Consider the following 18,884-nt stretch of genomic DNA (forward strand, 5'->3'; position numbering starts at 1 on the left):
GGTGTTACCACCAGTAAGCTTTTCGTCAGCACTTTTCAGCAGATGTCATAATTCGATTCAATATTCCTTCATTTCTGTATCGATTCAACAGGCAACACAAGTTTCAACACGCGTTTCTTTCTGCAGATCCGTTTTTCATATTTTTTTTATTTTATTGATTTGACGCAAATGAGTCAATATTATTGGTAAGGTAATGTTAAATCATGCCTCAAATTCCTGGGTAGTTTAGCTCGGATCGGCTTCCACCATCTCTTTCAATTCATTGTTATTCACATGTGTGGGCGATTTTCCACGTGGTTCGTTCTTCAAAACAAAATTTCCATCACGAAAGCGTTTAAGCCAAAATCACACGGTGTGTTCATTAGCAGTCCCCTCTCCAAACGCAACATTGATATTGCGAGCTGTTTCTGCAGCGTTAGTTCCGCGTCGGAACTCGTGTTCAAATCAATTCAATTCAATTCAATAAGATTAATATTATAAAAAAACAACTGAAAGTCAATAATCGAATGTTGCACATCTTTTAAAAGAAGAACCTCATAGGTACCATTTGAAAAAGATTTCACTCAAAAATCTCAAACCATGAAGGTTCTATGTCGATTCGAAGTACCTATTACAATAAAACGGCAATTTCATACTTTAACCCCTAATAGGGATAAAAAGGCCGGACTGTTTTATTGCACCGAAACCTTTTTCTTATCATTTCAATGGCCATATGGCCTGGGTTCATATAAGACGGCGAACTAATTCGTCAGCATGTCGATATCTGTTTATCTGTAATTATACTTGTTGCACGTTCTAACCTAGGGCTTTCAGACGTCGCTTTCAGTTCAGTTGGCTTATGATAACAGCGGCGGCGTGACGTGCGCTAGCGTACGCTAAAAATATAATAAAGAGTATAACTTATAACTTATCGAAAAATTCAATTGGTTTGTGATTCAGGGATTTGAATTGTGATTTTATTTCGTGTATATAACATATTTGTAATTGCATCGAAATGTCGGTGTCATCAGTTCGAGTTCTTGATGTGATTTAGTGTGATTTTGTGTCGAAACTTTTTGGTGGTGTGGTCGAGTACTTTTTTCTTAATTACAGGTAAGATTATAATTTTCATATATCGTAAATTAATTCATTAATGCGTAATTTTCACCTTTGTGCGTAACGTTATCATGTTTTACAGTATAAAATAATAAACTTATTTAAAAAACTATATTTTAATATTGAAAAAATGTAACGAAACGGAAAAAAAAAACTTGCAAAAGCTTAATAGCCTATTAAATTAGTATCTGTGTAATATCCCAACTTAGATTTCTGACCTCATGAAAGCTTTTATTTGTCACGACAAAGCTTCGTCCAGGTCTAGACTAGCACGGTTACTTTGAAACATTTTTTTCTTTATTTTTGTTTTTTACGATTCACATATTATACTGTTTTGAATATTATGATATCTACAATGCCTTCCACCAATACGTGTATTTTCAGGTTTTTCTAGGAGGAAATCATTGTATTTGAGTTGTTTACAGAAAGAAAAGAAACTGCTCCAGATATTATCCAAATAAAATATTATGGTTGAAATAAATCACTTACGCCATTACAAGCTTTGATAGCAATCGTGTCCGAAAAAAATACATATTGCACTATGTTATTAATTAAAAAATATATATTTTTAATTATTAATTAAAATATATATAGTTTTATTAATGTAAAGTCAATAATACCCGAGTTTGTAGGATGCGCCTAGGCGTAATGTCATGTCCTTCAAAAAGAGTTGGAAGGGAGTCCTCAACTGTAATCAGCCTTGCTCCTGCCATTGCTAATGCTCATGAGCAACGGTGACCACTCACCATCAAAAGGGCATTTAGTCTTCACGCACAGATTAAATACCTATATTACCACTGAAAGCAGAGTGATCGATTCTTTAAGTACTTTTAATACTAATATGAAAACTCAAGTAGAGCAGCGCTGTTTCGTTTCAAATCCAAAGATTAGTACATATTTTAATGCATAAATTAGATGACACATGTCATGTGTTTGTGGAGTTGTCACTCTAAAATGATCCTTCAGATGTAAGCGTTAAGATCCAAATTACACATTCAGATTTTGGATAGCAACTTCAAAGGCTCAGGAGAAGTTTTGTCGCAAGGGACAAAAAGCATTAGAGTTGTTTCTACATAAAAGTTTTGGATATGTTTTTTATAAAGCAATAAACTGACAGCGGAAGCATAAAGGTGATTTCTGTTTATTTACTTAGTCATTTTGGTTAGAATCTTGACACTGTTCAACTCCGTATCTAAAATCTCCTAATCTTCGAACTCATATTTAGAGATATAGGTACATACTCGTATTAGAAAAAGTCCCGTAAACATGTATAATGCGTATATCAAAGCCAAATAAAATCATGTCATATTCTTCTAATTGCGAAACTTATTTTTTTTATTTTTTTTTATTGCTTATATGGGTGGACGAGCTCACAGCCCACCCGGTGCCAATTGGCTACTGGATCACATAGACATCTATAACGTAAATGCGTCACCTATCTTGAGATATAAGTTCTAAAGTCCCAAATATAACTACAACGGCTGCCCCACCCTTCACACCGAAACGCATTACTGCTTCACGGCAGAAATAGGCGGGGTGGGCCACCACCTATCCGTGCGGACTCACAAGAGGTCCTACCACCAGTAAAAAACTTCAATTAAAGTGCAGTGTCAAAATATTTATAAAAGATATCGTATGCGTGTTCGTATCTCCGGTACAGTAATACAGGAAAACGTAGGCTGAAGCTGTTCAATAAGGATAATTTGTTTTTATTTGATCGATTATACTTTATTGTCAATATTGAAGCAATATGAACAAGAATTTATTTATTTATTTTTTATTGCTTAGGTGGGTGGACGAGCTCACAGCCCACCTGGTGTTAAGACGAGACCGTCATCACCTCGTATCTACGGATTTCAATAACTACGGATTCACCCAGTTACGGTTCACCGAATTATTTGCTCAGTTTTGCCCTTCGTATCTAAGGAAATACACCGTCGGACACATAAAGTGTATCAAAGTACAAGTTTGTATAAATTACGGAGGACCACCATGTGTGTGTTTTACGTATGTTTGATCTTCTGTTATAGTACAATTATTTACGTTCAGATTTGTTTTCACTTTTGATCCCGAAATATTCTCAGATATAATATTAACCAAAAAAACACACACACACACATTTATTTATATTATCCGGGACGAAATAGGCTTAGCGCTTTCTGAATTGAGAACGACGATAAATCATCGCCAGGAAAATGGACGTTCACGTGTTTCGGCGGACAAAAGTGGATCATAAGATTATATCGCCAAGGGGTGTTGAAGATTAAATCATTTGTAAGGGGCTTAAACCGGGAAATTTTGGAATGTGCCGAATTTTCGAGCTTTGAGATGTGAAAAAGTGAAGTTTTATTTTTCCCGTAATAAGCGTTAGCAATTTTCATTTGTTTATCACAGCGGAATTATCAACATTGTTCGGATATAGTTGTAGAACGAATTATGGCAGTTTGTAGTGGGCCAAACTTATGCGGTTTGAAATCAGGCCCCGCAGTCAATTTACACTCTTTGTTTTAAAATCCAGTACGTTGGTCCGACCAGATCCGCATCGTTCTTGATTCCACATTTCACGCCCTCCACAGCGCCAGAGATAAAAATAGATGGAGAAAGATCGTGCGTGCGAAGGTAATAGAAAAGGGTGGTAACTACCCTCAGCAATAAGGGATATGACGCAAGGAGGAGGAGTTTAAAAAAAATTTAAGTCAATGGTAGTCCACTTAGTTTCTCGCCGGATCTTCTTAGTGGGTTGCGTTTCCGATTCCATGGTAGATACTGCGAAGCACTGCTCTTGCTATGGCTAGTTTCAGCACGCTCGCTAGGTCAGAGCCCTGTGAGCTCACCTAATCGTGCGGTGAACCTAGTATAACTAACTCCTTGAGCTTACTAGAATAGCTTAAAAACAAAAAGAAGTAAATGGAAAAAAAAACTAATAAATAATATTGGTTTTGTATTAAATACGCCGATAGATATGAAATTGGGTATAGTTTATCTGGAAAATTGCTCATTATCTGATAACGGGCGGAGGGCAAAACTGAACAAAGACTTCGGTGAACCGTAACTGGGTGAATCAGAGTTATTGAACTCCGTAGACAGGGCGGTGATGACGGTCTCGTCTTAATAAAAACAGGAATCTTACTAGACCTTATAACTATCTATTATATTTGTTAGTTATAAACACCATTGTCAGACATCATAGGGGCGAATAGGGTGATCGAGCTAAGAGAAATATTGAGTACACCAATCACGTTTGTTGTGTTAGAACAATTTAGAAATCTTATCTTGACGTTAGCAAAAGAAAACGAATGACAGTTCTTAGGACGAGGCACCGCTCTTCAAGAAGGTTGGTTGGTAAGTGTGTTATGGCGTCTACGCGCCTCCATTGGCTAGGCTCTGTCGTAGCACGAAGTTAGCCGAGTTCTGACGATACCGCAATCGTGCTGCCATCTCTCGGGAATCGTGTTGCGTTTCGTTGAGCTACCAAACTAATGACCGTCTCCGACATATTTATAAGTAGGTAAAAACATAACAGTATCCATTTCCTTTATTAGCTATTATAGCAAAAGATGAGCTGGAGTGCCTTTTTTCCACTTTTAGAAGAAAACAAAAGAGAAACTGCTAAACATAAATCGTATCTCCGACAGATACTATTCAAACGAGGTTTGTGGAGAGTGCTCAATGGTAGGCAGTGGCTTAGCTGGGTCCACGGCATTGCTGACGTCCATGAGCGATAGTACCCACTCATCACTAGATGGGACGTATACTCTCGACGTATTAGGTTTTGACCACTTAACAAATAATAGCAGTGATTTTTATTAAAAAGAAAAGTAACCAATAGAATAACTATAGAATAATAAATAGTGAAAAAAAATTCATGCGTTATAATTATTCATCATTCGTCGGAGAGTTATTTGGAATTTCAACCTTTGTCTTGGTTTTAGGCCAATTACCTAATCTAAGCTTAGTGCGTTAGTTTTAGGGCCCTACCGAGCGTGCACCACTGGCATATTTAAGTCACGATCGGGCATCATCGGGCGCAATCGGAATTCCCGAATGCGCAGGTGTCACTTGTTGTTCACGATTGACTTCCACGGTGAAGGAATAACATCGTGCAATAAAAATCAAACCCGCAAAATTATAATTTGCGTAATCACTGGTGGTAGGACCTCTTGGGAGTCCGCACGGGTAGGTACCACCACCCCGCTTATTTCCGCCGTGAAGCAGTAATGCGTTTCGGTTCGAAGGGTGCGGTAGCCGTTGTAACTATACCTGAGATCTTAGAACTTATATCTCGAGGTGGGTGGCGCATTTACGTTGTAGATGTCTATGGGCTCCAGTAACCACTTAACACCAGGTGGGCTGTGAGCTCGTCCATCCATCTAAGCAATAAAAAATAAAAAAAAACTTGGTAGGTATCAGTCAATAAGATTCGCGCGCCAATTTAAAATAATATCTTCATAATATAATATAATTAGTATCACCTAGTGATTAGCTTCTTTTTCTCCGTTTGCTGTTAAAATTTTAATACTGTACACTAGCAAAACATAGTGTTTATAAAATAATGTGTTTGACTTATTTATTTTGAGTGCAAATTTCCTCCTAATAGGAGAGTAAATACCAAACCACAAAGTATATATTGGAAATGTCTATGACTCGTCAAAGCCTCAGATAATACTATGACATAGGTTCACTTAATACTAATTTATTGTGAGGATAAATTATATTTCGACTAAACAGAACAAAGGAACTAAAAAATAAAAAAAACCTTGGACTCTTTGTGAACTGATTTCGTATATTTAAAAAAAAAAAAAAACAAAATTCCTCAACAAAACATTAGAGATATTCTATAACATTTTACAATTCTCTTAACGCTTTACAATTTGTAGAAAAATACTTTCAAATATTGTCATTCGAACATATTATTATTAAATACGCTGTTTTCCGAATTATTATCTCACTAGCGACCCGCCCTCGCTTCGCTTCGGAAACATTAAAACACACATGAAACCAAAAAAAAAAAAATAAAAAAAAAAAAAAAAAAAGTAGCCTATGTTCATCAGGGACAATGTCGGCTTCTAATGGAAAAAGAATTTTTCAAATCGGTCCAGTAGTTTCGGAGCCTATTCGAAACAAACAAACAAACAAATCTTTCCTCTTTATAATATTAGTATAGATATAGATATAGATTAATACTATACAATTATGCTGTCGATGAATGAACCGTTTAGCATTTGAAAATACATTGGAATCGAATGTTTTGTACGAAAATTTATGGATGCCAGCTCACGCGGGTAGGAATTACGTCCTTCTCAATTCCGTCGGTTGAGTGTCTCTCCGGTCTCAATTTTTATAGCGGCATCCACGCTGTCACTCTTGTTACCACTAAACAACTTGTCTCTCAATCTAGATAAATAAATTTGCGTATTCATTAATGAGTATCCTTTTGACTACAATCAGACTGACCGAGTCGAAATACCCGCTCAAATTTTTTTTTTTTTTTTTCATTTTAATTTCAATTTTACTTATAGTAGGACCTCTTGTGAGTCCGCGCAAGTGGGTACCACCACCCTGCCTATTTCTGCCGTGAAGCAGTAATTCGTTTCGGTTTGAAGGGTGGGGCAGCCGTTGTAACTATACTTGAGACCTTAGAACTTATATCTCAAGGTGGGTGGTGCATTTACGTTGTGGATGTCTATGGGCTCCAGTAACCACTTAACACCAGGTGGTCTGTGAGCTTGTCCACCCATATAAGCAATAAAAAATAATTGTACTTTAAGTTTTATATATCAAAAAGCAGTGTACGGCAATAATCATCTAAATCAAATGACGTTGACGTGTTTATTGGTCAATAAAAAACAATTTTAGTTCAAAATTCATTATTTATTTATTTCATGTTTGCTCACTGCGTTAAGGTGGGCAATTTCCAGTCTCCCGAATGACTTGTCTTTAAAATACGTAATTTTAAAATAAGTCTTTCTACATAGTTTCATATAACAATATTAAATACATTAAAAAAAAATTAGTTATAGTTCTTTTAATACCTAGTATTATAATAAATTATTAGAGTTAAATTGGTAATTCAAGCAGAACGAAATGCATTTTTATTTTACCGAGATAAAAAGATGCTGGTATCACTCTGTAGTCTATAAACTACCGCTCAATTTGTGAATCCGTCGGTACGTAAAATCACGAACGATTGAACATGTTTACGTTTTTATTATAACAGAAATTCCCGATTATGTTCGGGTCACTTACCATGATAAAATTTATCCGATGAGTTAATCCAAGTTGTAAAGTAATTTTTGTGCGAAATTCCTTTTAGAGATTCCTTTAGGCGCTTTAGCGTGACTAACACCAAAGTAGTAACAACCATCCAAAAATATAAACACGCACAATTATAATACAATATAACAAGCGCAGATATAATAATAATAATAATACATTATAAATAATAATAAATATTTACTAACAATCACGCCACGTTAACTGGTCCCGTGATAAGTTCGTAAAGAACTTGTGTTACAGGTACCAGATAACGGAAATAAATGTAAGATTTTTATTATACACATACATATATTTAATATACATCCATAACCCTGGAAAAGACATTTATATTTATCATACAAATATCTTCCCTTGGCGGGATTCGAACCCGCGACCCCCTTGTGTAGTGACCATGTCACTTACCACTACACCAGACGGCCGTATTATAATATATAAAATATCGATTATTGTTTACACAATACTTTTGTGCTAAAAGCTTTGACAATCAAAACTGTTGCCAAGAATTGTTCTAAGTAAGATAATCCCATAATCGATTTACTGTAGGTATCTAATCTGAACGATTTATGATATTTGGTTGAGTGAGAGCATTTCGTTCTATGAACTTATCCCTTCTGAGCTAACCCGAGACAAAATCGGCTTTAGAAATGTTTATAATTAAAGAGGTTCATAATATCAAGATTTTGATTGTGAACAAAATTTTGAATTTAATATTAAAGGGGTTTAGTTATTGGTTAATTATATGCAGATTATCAGATTATTTGTCCACCCATTAAATAGTAAAGGCATCTTAAAAAAACGAACACAGGCGAAGGAATAATCAGCGGGGTATTCTGGGACACCAGCGGCATCGTCTGGGTGGCCTGACGGGCTGCCGTACCGAGACGGCCGACGTTTCAGAGCCTTCGATTCGCCTCGAAGGCTCCGTCGGCTGGGCGTCCTTGGGGTGATCTGCGCCGTCTGGTTATAGTGTTGACCGCGGTAACCCCCTTACCTCATCCGGGTTCTGACCTCGGAGGGAATCGGACGCTTGGGTAAGTGCAGGGGAGTTGTTTAGTGGGTAGGGCCCTCAAAACATCCTTGGGCCCGCGGTCTCGAAGTCGCGGACCAGTCCCATATACCCCGCACGCCCCTAGGCGCGGGGACCTCGGGAAAGGCGAAGGAATAATAATAGCAAGTATTAAAAATAATGCCGCGAAATGATCTAAAAAAATTTTTTCGTTCCTATTCTAAAGACCTCGAGGGGTTCCATACTAGATTCACCGGGCGAGTAGGTGAGTTCACGAGCCTCTATTCTGTGGGCGTTGTTAATACTAGCCCTAGCAAGAGCTGTGCTTAACAGGTTCGACGGGAACGGTGACCGAGCAATCTAAATTGGACACGATTATCTTTTTTCCTTTTTAAAACCGTTTTAGAATACATTAACAATTAGTACATTAACAGTATGTGCACCCCTAAGACGGCCATTAGTGTTTTTTTTTTTTTTTTTTTTTATTGCTTAGCTGTGTGGACGAGCTCACAGCCCACCCGATGCTAAGTGGTTACTGGAGCCCATAGACATCTACAACGTAAATACGCCACACACCTTGAGATATAGTTCTAAGGTCTCAGTATAGTCACAACGGCTGCCCCACCCTTCAAACCGAAACGCATTACTGCTTCACGGCAGAAATAGGCGGGGCGGTGGTACCTACCCGTGCGGACTCACAAGAGGTCCTACCACCAGTAATCCACCAGTTCCATCAATATTTCCAACAAGACTTAAAAAATAATCGGACTAATCCAAATATTCATTGGCTTTGACTTATTCGCTGAAAAAGCAATAACGATATTGCCCAAATGGAATATAATAATTTCAACATGAAAACAAAACAAACTGTCAAAACAATTTAAAACATTTCTCCTCATAAATGAATGAAAATCTTAACTGATATTGTGAAGTTCCGTTTTGACGTAGAACGTTTTCGAAAGATCCTTAGATGGTGAACGGGAATTTGGAGATGACAAATAAGTCGCAAGTGTAATATGATGTAAGAACAGTGATTTAAAAAAAAAGCTACTTATTTAAATAAACTTGAGAAAATGTGTGAGTACCGTCAAGAACGGCTTTATTATGAATATGTATACAAGGAACTACTATTTTTAATTCATTGCTTATTAATAACATATATTTCTACAACGTATGTTGATACGATTGGGAACTTCTGGGTCTACGGAGACTTCGGTTCTTGCTGTGGTCCATGGGGAGTGCTATAAGGATTGTTTAAGATAATCCCATCATCTGGATTTTACCATCGCATCGTCCGCCACCGGAGTAGAGTTCATCCATTGGTCCACCACCTGGAGCCACTGCGGTCATCCATAGTGCGTTTCCGAGATCTTTTTTGCCACGTACCATCCAGTTTTGGAATGAGCTCCCGTCCACGGTGTTTCCCGAGCACTACGACATGTCCTTCTTCAAACGATCCTTGTGGGGAGTATTAAGCGGTAGGCAGCGCCTTGGCTCTGTACCATTCGCGTCTCGTCCTGGTAACCACTTTCCATCAGGCTGGCCGTATACTCGTCTGCCTTAGAAGTGAATAAAAAAATTAAAAAACGACGGCATGATTTGACGAATAAAGATAATAAATAATTCATATTGAGTGCATTTGAACTGTAAAAACTTGGATGTTTTTGACCCAAGACAAGAAATTGTCCACGAAAATGGCTGTCACACTTTTAATTTTCAAATTGCGAGAGTGAGTCTATTCATTACGTTTTAACTCAACCTGTTACCGTGAATTTTTATATACATGTTGTAAAACATACAGAATGGGGCGTAGGGTAATATCATCAGAAAAAAGCACCTATTCTGTAGAGAATTATCTCTACAGAATAGGTGCTTTTTTGCTTTTTTTACAAAAAGCTGCGAGTAAAGGACATTATATTGTTATACTACGATATTTATTTAAAATTTTATTAATCATACGACTTTTTTAAAAATAATAATTAAATTCTTTTTTTTTTTAGAACACTACACAAAAATATGTTGTCGCTGATGGCGGCATCTAAGCCACCAGTGGTTAGGACTCCAGAGTGAGAAAACCCCTCACAATACGCGCCGTATCGAGGATAACTGCCTTCTGTATCAAGCCCCAAAACCAGCTGAATAACGAAAGTTTCTCAAGGTGCTGATCGAAACTTTTCGTGTTCTTTGAAGCCGTGTTCTGACACAGCTATTGGAACTATAATTAACAATAATAATAGCAATAATGACAACAATATTACTGTTATTGTTATTGTTATGCCGCATTATAATAACTTCGAGGGGTTATTTTAGATTCATCGGGCTAGTAGGTGAGCTCACGGGGCTCAACTGGGAGCCCTAGCAATAGCAGTGCTTCGTAGAATCTGCCACCGGATCGGAAACGCGACCCACTGAGAAGATCCGGCGAGAAACTCAGTGGGCGATTCTAGGGAATAGTCGAACGAATATCGAAGGATCTAGTAGCATCTAGAACGTTCGAGAAGTACAACGCCATCTATTGTCAGATAGCGGAAACACACAATGCTAGATTTTGGTGGAATATTCTCGACGATTCTAGGTTTTTTTTATTTTTATTTTTTTTCCTACCTATGCTGATAGCCTTGAGAGGCTATTTCAGCTTCGCCCTAACGTTTGTAGGTGAGCTCGCGGGGCTCAACCGGAGAGTTGCTAACACTGACCCTAGCAAGAGCAGTGCTTCGCAGAATCTACCACCGGATCGGAAACGCGACCCACTGAGAAGATCCGGCGAGAAACTCAGTGGGCGATTCTAGGGATTTCGTCCTGACTATAAAAGCGTTGCAGAGATGGCACGCAGTTAGTGATCGGAACTACTCGAAGCGAAACAGCGAACGGATCACTTGAAGCGAAGCGGAAGACGCGAATTGAAAATTTTAAAGTGTTTGTGAAGTGTTCAAAGTGTTGAATACAGTTTTAAGTTGTACTTCGGTAGAGTTTTATTTATCCCGAACCGCAACGCGTAGCAATATTGAATAACGTCTGCCTCACCCTTCAAACCGAAACAACAGTACATAAACAAACTTAATAAAAAGTAACAAAAAAATATTTACTTTAATTTTTTTCTCACACAATATTGAAAACTGTATTTATGTAGTATACTAAATGTAAGCTGTTAGGACTATGTGATACTTCATTTATGGATCTTGGCTTGGTCTAGAAAAAAAATTCCACTTGTTTCTTTCCATAGTGTTTGCCTTCCAATTATTACCACACATGCGTCTCCATCTATGGTATCCAATCACTTGACTTCACGACAATCATAGTTTTTTGACCTTCTAGCTTGCAATAAAAAATGCTAAACATTTTCCTAACAAAGCATAGATTGCATAGTGATGTATTAGCGGTCGCTATGCATGTGCCATGATTATGTTTTATATATAAACTAGCGACCCGCCCTCGTTTCGCTTCGGAAACTGTAATTTATTATTGATTTCTGCACTATTTAATGGATGTTATTATACATATAAACCTTCCTCTTCAATCACTCTATCTATTAAAAAAACCGCAGCAAAATCTGTTGCGTAGTTTTAAAGATTTAAGCATACATAGGGATATAGGGACAGAGAAAGCGACTTTGTTTTATACTAGTGATACAAACATGAGTACATCAATACAGTAATAACTACATCAACTTTCAGTCAAGAAAATTCTTCCTTCGAAGTGACTTCATAGATTTACTGTTCACCAAAATCATTCTATCGGAAGGTTTCAATACACGTGCCGTTTTGATTCCCACAATTAGAAGCGATGCTTGTTCAGATAATGAAAATTATTTTATTTAACCCAAAAAACTAAATACATTTAGGCGCTTGCTTCGAAAGTTTATTTTTTAAACGTGTTTACTCATGTGTGAGCGTTGCAGTAAGTTAGGGTGGTAAATGAGGAAAGCGAAGTGGTTATCCAAACAAAAAGAATCCAGTTGATGTAAAAAACTAAATGAATGTTTGATCATTTAAAAATTTAGGAATCAACAAATCGTAAATTTCCTGATTTAAACACGAATCTTAATCTGTTGAAAAGATTTTACTGTTGTATGGAGTACATTTCGACCTAATTTAAAAAATAAATTTAAACCGCAATCTATTGCCAATATCAAAACAAATCGTGAGATTTAACGAAATGTAGGTCATAGAAACAATATTAACCCAATCCAGATACTGTTATTCTATGAAGTAGAGGTCCCGCAGTAGTCGAAATTCGACTATAATTAATTAGAATTGTAAGTTTTTACACTATTATGATTGTATTTTATACTTCTATAATCACAAATTTCGCCAAGACTACACTATAAAAAATATTAACACAGACAAACAATATTTAATGTATTCTCAATTTGACAACAGACGTCAAGAACAAAAGTTTGACAATAAATAGTATGCATGCGTGTGTGCATCAAATACATGGTATGTAGTGTGTGTAATGTTTTCTTTATTGTTTTAATGTATCTTTTATGCATTATTTAAAAAAAAAAAAATCATTTTGCACTTCTTCTCTATATTCTCTATAAGTGTGGAAAATTTCATACTCCTCCGTCCGCGCAATTTTTGTAAAAAGGGATACAAATTTTTTTCTTCACGTATTAATATATAGATAACTATCCGCAAGTGACGTGTGTTTAATATTCTTTAATTTTTACGTGTTTTTAGTTAAGTTAGCTACAGGTATGTTAATGTCGCTATCCACCACGCAGAGGACAGAAAAAAATGGAGGAATATAGTTCGAACTCAAATGCCTAAAGGTCACGCCCTCAGCACTGAGGAACTTGATGCTGGAAGGAGGAGGAAGATGTGAATCTACTGGTTAAATACGCCCTTTACCTGTGAAATTGCCTTTCAGTATACAGAATGTTTAAGTTTTTTTCATAGCTTATGTGGGTGGACGAGCTCACAGCCTAAAATGGTTACCAGAGCCCGTCTCAGAGACATCTACAACGCGAATGCCGCCACCCACCTTGAGATATAAGTTCTAAAGGTCTCAGTATAGTTATAACGGTTGCCCCAACCTTCAAAGCGAAACGCATTACTGCTTCACGGCAGAAATAGGCAAGGTGGTGGTACCCGTGCTTCCAACCGAGACGCATTACTGCTTCACGGCAGAAATAGGCAAGGTGGTGGTACCTACCCGTGCGGACTCACAAGAAATCCTACCACCAGTAATTCATTTGTTTTTGAATTATTTTTATTTCGTAAAAGTATGCAAACATTTATGAAAACTTTATTTATTTTATTATTTTTGATTATTTTATTTTATCACAAAACCGAATTGAAAGAAAACTCAGCAAAATTGAATGAAAAGATTTAACAAAAATACCTTCATTCTCTTCTTCGTGAATGCCTCATTAATTTTCATTCATGAATTACTAAGTCTATTCACTTGTCTCGTCATGAATATATTTTTTTAATGAAACATTCGCACAATGAACACTTTCAGAGGGAAGAATAAACGGAAATGCGGAGATCGATAGTTTGTTGGTGTAGTTCGATATAGAATAAATAACCTTGTCGTAATATCTCGAAACATTTGAAGTTAAGCTATTTTGTGTTGAGTACTCAACGGTAGGCAGCGGCTTGGCTCTGCCCCTGGCATTGCTGAAGTCCATGGGCGACGGTAACCACTCACCATCAGGTGGGCCGTATTCTCGTCTGCCTACAAGGGCAATATATCAAAAAAAGACTTTAACTAGAATAAACTCTCAGATAAATATATCTATAAACATATATTTTTTAAATGAACATATTTTATGTTAGTATCTATAAAGTAAGCCCATTTTAAACTATAGTATATCTTCATATCCCCGGTTATTAATCCAATAGTGCCAGATAATATAACTCATCGTTCATCTACCACTAAATCTGATCTGTGACTCAGAAAACGTCGAAGCGATAAAAAGTATCAACGTGATCGAAATAAAAGTCCAGACTTGTACTAAACGTTCGTACGGAGTCTGCATCGAAATTATTTAATCAAAAAACATTCATAGCTTCCACGTTTTGTTTCATTGTCTCCCATATATGGCGCTCTGTTGTAATTGGCATACTCTTATATATAGATAGACTGTGGTTCGAAAAATGTTTAAGGGTTTTTTGGAACGAAGTTCCTTATGGGACGACGCGGAGGGGTACCTTAACCGGGAAAAAACGTTCGTAACGTAAGATTTTATTAGTAAGCACACAGTGTACGACTTAACTTTGTAATAACGTACAAATTAGTAATACACACAGTGTACGACTTAACTTTGTAATAACGTACAAAAAATAACATATTTTTTTATCATTCATTGACCACGATCTCAGAGCGTTCGTTTGTGCAATACACTAACTCTTATGCACACAACCGTGAATGAAGTGTACCACAATAAGTTCGCACGTTACCGAATGACCGTGGGTTGTTGCGAAGCCTCCAATTTTATTTTCTTTATACCTCGAATAGAACTTAAAATTAATATTTTTATAATAAGGCACTTCGTTCCTATCCGGTGTCCCACGACACCACACATCTTTTTTTTCTTGCAAAATGTTCAACATGCGTTAAGTTTATATTGTTCGTCTTCAAAGAGGGCAAATATTTTTTTGATTCACTTCCACGGCTTTGATTTGGAATACTCCAGTTTCGGCTAAAATTGTTGTGTTGAAATTAAAGACAAAGATTATTAGAATCACAATGCATGAACATTGGTTCAAGGGATAATGAAAATCAGTATAACTGTTGTCTATAAAATAAGATAGATGATCCTAGCTACCTCAAGCTACTATTACAACTATTAACTACTTAAATACTATTTTCTGTACGGAGTAGTAGACAATAGTAGAATTAGGGACACCAAATAGAGGGGGTAGGGTTATTGCAATAATAACACCTCAGAGTACACTTAACATTTTCACAGAGAATTAAGTAAACTTCAATGCTGAATTTATCGTAAGCGTCATTCGGCAGATCAATTTGATGTAAATAAATTCGATAATTTATTGCGATTGGCTTATGATTTAATATTAGATTATTAATCATAAAGAAAGTATGATATGAATTTTAGTTTTCAAATTGTCTGACGTAGCATCTGTTTTCAGCATAAGATTTAATTTAAGAATTAAATTATAGTCATATTAATATAGATATTCGACCATATTAAGATAGAGATCAAGAACCTAAAAAAAGACAAGAAACTAAACACGCAGTTGTATTAAAACTAATTTATAAAAAAAGAAGACGCGAGCGATTTAATTGATCATTAATTCACATAATGGATAATATTTATTTATATATATTTTTATATGTGTATATATATTTATGTATAGGTATGTATTTATTTAAGTACGAGTATTTGTATCTATAAATATTATGTATGTTATATATACACATTTTATGTTTAAGTAATATCATTATCACACTACACCTACCAAGGTTCATCTCTGCACCCCCCCAAAGTAGACTGTCAGAGAATGCCTATGGCATTAAGTCCGCTTTTATACTGTCTAGTATATAAAGTTATAAATAAATAAATAAATAAATAAATTTAAACATCTGAGACATAATCAAGAAAAACAAATTGTAATTTAAGGCGAACGTGTTAGTTTATTGTTATAAGCGGAGCATTGCGAGAAGTTTCAAAATCCTTTATCAGTAATTGAAGGCCTACCTCCCGGCGATCAGTCAGCGTCAAGGACAAAACCGATCGGGAACAGTAAGCCTGACCTAAACCGGAAATCTTACGGTGAATTTGTATATTAAATTTTTCTTTAGGCATATATAGCTTATTTACCATGTCTATTGTACGAAGGTGTTTCGGTGACGGTGGTATGAAGGTCTTCAGAGATTGCGAGAGCCCGTGAACGCTCAGCATAAATGCTAATACCATTACGCCGGTAAGAGCAACGCCATCTACCGTCAAATATTAGAAACTCATATCAAAAGAACTAGTAAGCTCGAGAACGCTAGAGAAGTAGAACGCCATCTATTATCAAACAGCGGAAACACATATCGAAACTACTCGACTTGTCAAGAATGTTCTAGATAAATCTAGGGATTATCTACTTATAAAAGCGTTGCAGAGATGACACGAAGCTAGTTAATAACCGGATCTACTCGAAGCGACACAACGAACGGATCACCCTAGGCGAAGCTGAAGAAGTGAATTAAGAATTTTAAAGTGTTCGTTAAGTGTTCTAAGTGTTAGTGCAGTTTTAATTTGTACTTCGGTATAATTTTTATTTATTCTGGGGTTCGGCTCCAGCGCGTAACAGTACCAGTAGAGACTTTGATTGTACAAAGGCTGCATCATCCTTGAAATCCCTGCTTCTGGACAGAATTAGGCACGGCAGACAAATTAGGTAGTTAAGTTTCTAAGCTCGACATCATAATATTATGATTGCGAATAACTAATTTTTCCTACTTTTCTCATTTCTAAGCATTTGAAATAAAACTAATCAACCGTATAAGTAATACGTCTACGTAAATTTGAATAAGAACTAATGAAGTATTACGTATTAAGAAGTTTTACGAATTGAGGCCATTTAACAAATAATACCAGTCATAATACTAATACTCAATTGTTGGAACAAACTCGAAAGTTTGAAATACCAAGTTTGTATAATTCGGGTTCAAAGAACCGTTAATTCATCAGGTTCGTTTACTTTTGAGTAGCTTTTGATTTTATATGAAGCCGTATGAATTACATATATGTGGGTATTATGCATAAGTTAGGTGACGTATACATACAATACATTCCAAGCAACTTTGAAGTGTAAGTTTTTTTTATTATTTTTTTATTGCTTAGATGGATGGACGAGCTAACAGCTGGTGTTAAGTGGTCACTGGAATCCATAGACATCTACAACGTAAATGCGCTACCCACTTTGAGATATAAGTTCTAAGGTCTCACTCAGTATTGCTACAACGGATACCCCTCCCTTCAAACCGAAACGCATTGCTGCTTCACGGCAGAAATAGGCGGAGTGGTGGTACCTACCCGTGCGGACTCACAAGAGGTCCTACCAACAGTAAATATAAGAATTTGGATGAGATATACATAGTTTGGTTACGATAGATAAATTCCATTGAAATAAATCCAACCTTATCGTTGTTTAATTCTAGATTTGTTCTGTTGATCTATTTCTTCTAAATACCTTCTTCTTTTTCTTGCACTTGTTCCTCATTATGTTTGTACAGCGTCGCAGACCCTCTTATGATGCTGAATAGTGATTTTGGATGAGCTTTGGTCGAAAAGTACACCAAATATATAGTCTTTACCTATGAAGTAACAATCAAAACAACAAAGTAAGCTTAAATGTAAAAAGTTAAGATTATCAAAAAGAATCAGCCTTCCATCGCCAACGATTATGTCTCAAATTCAATGTTAACTAAATCTTGTCGTTTCTGAGTTTATTAAGCAACGCAAGGCATACCTTAACGCGTTCATCGCGCTGGAAATCGTTCAGTGTGCTTAGTGCGAGTTTTTTAACGTTCTCGATAGCGTAAAAGTTAACTCAAATCTGTATGGAGTTAGAACCTTTTGCTTACGTTTGCCGCTAGAGGCGCTGTTCCAACTGCTTAACTTTTACTGCGTTAACTTTTACGCTATCGAGAACGTTAAAAAACTTGCACTAAGCACACTCCTCGCGCGGCAACCAGTTATCAAGATTTGACGCAAATGGACCAATATTATTTTGACGCTAACGATGAAAACTGTTGCTAAGTAAGCGGTAGATTGAGCATCGTTGTATATAATGTGTTGTATACACACCAATAAGGAGTCGTGCGTTCGTTTGTCCGCTGAGTTTCGCGCCGGATCTTCTCAGCGGGTCGTAATTCCGATCCGGTAGTAGATTCATTCGCGAAGCAACTACTCTTGAGTTGTTAGGTCTCCTTAGAAGCAAATCCCACCCCTCCTGGCTGAGCCTTTGCTTGTCCACTTGTCCTGGTGAAACTGGAAAGGCCTCAGGGCCACCAGTAATCCTTCAATCATAAAAAAAACATTTGTAATGTTCACTCCGTAGACGTCATTAATATTGTGAGCCGTTTGTGCGGTAGAGCTGTCGCGACGGAGCACCTGTTTCACAATTTCTAGTATTTTTATCGTGTCCATATTGACGAAAAAGATGCAAAATATTGTTACGCCGGTAAGAGTAACGCCATTTATCACCGAATAGTCGAACGAATATCGAAGGATCTAGAAGCACATAGTACGCTCGAGAAGTACAACGCCATCTATTGACAGATAGCGGAAACTACTACTAGAGATGTGTAGAATATTCTTGATAATTCTAGAGATGAGGTATCGGCTATAAAAGCGTTGTAGAGATGGCACTCAGTCAGTCAGTAATCGGAACTACTCGAAGCGAAACAGCGAATGGATCACCTGAAGCGAAGCGAAACCACCGAATTGAGAGTTTGAAAGTGTTTGTTGAGTGTTTTAAAGTTGAAGTGTTTAAGTGTTTTAAGTGTTGAATACACACTAATGTGGAGAAATTTTATTTAT

At 36.7% G+C, this 18,884-nt stretch overlaps 1 protein-coding gene across 2 annotated transcripts in view; it reads left to right on the forward strand.

Moving 5' to 3' along the window:
- The first annotated feature begins 836 nt into the window (after positions 1-836).
- Positions 837-18,884, forward strand: part of LOC114242640 (phosrestin-2) — an 85,179-nt gene continuing 67,131 nt past the window's right edge. For both annotated transcript variants that reach the window (XM_028173886.2, XM_028173887.2), the window contains exon 1: positions 837-1,092. The gene's annotated coding sequence lies outside the window, so the exon portion shown is untranslated. The remainder of the gene's footprint in view (positions 1,093-18,884) is intronic.

The sequence above is a fragment of the Bombyx mandarina genome, chromosome 15 (assembly GCF_030267445.1).
Source record: "Bombyx mandarina strain Sakado chromosome 15, ASM3026744v2".
Classification (NCBI taxonomy): domain Eukaryota; kingdom Metazoa; phylum Arthropoda; class Insecta; order Lepidoptera; family Bombycidae; genus Bombyx; species Bombyx mandarina.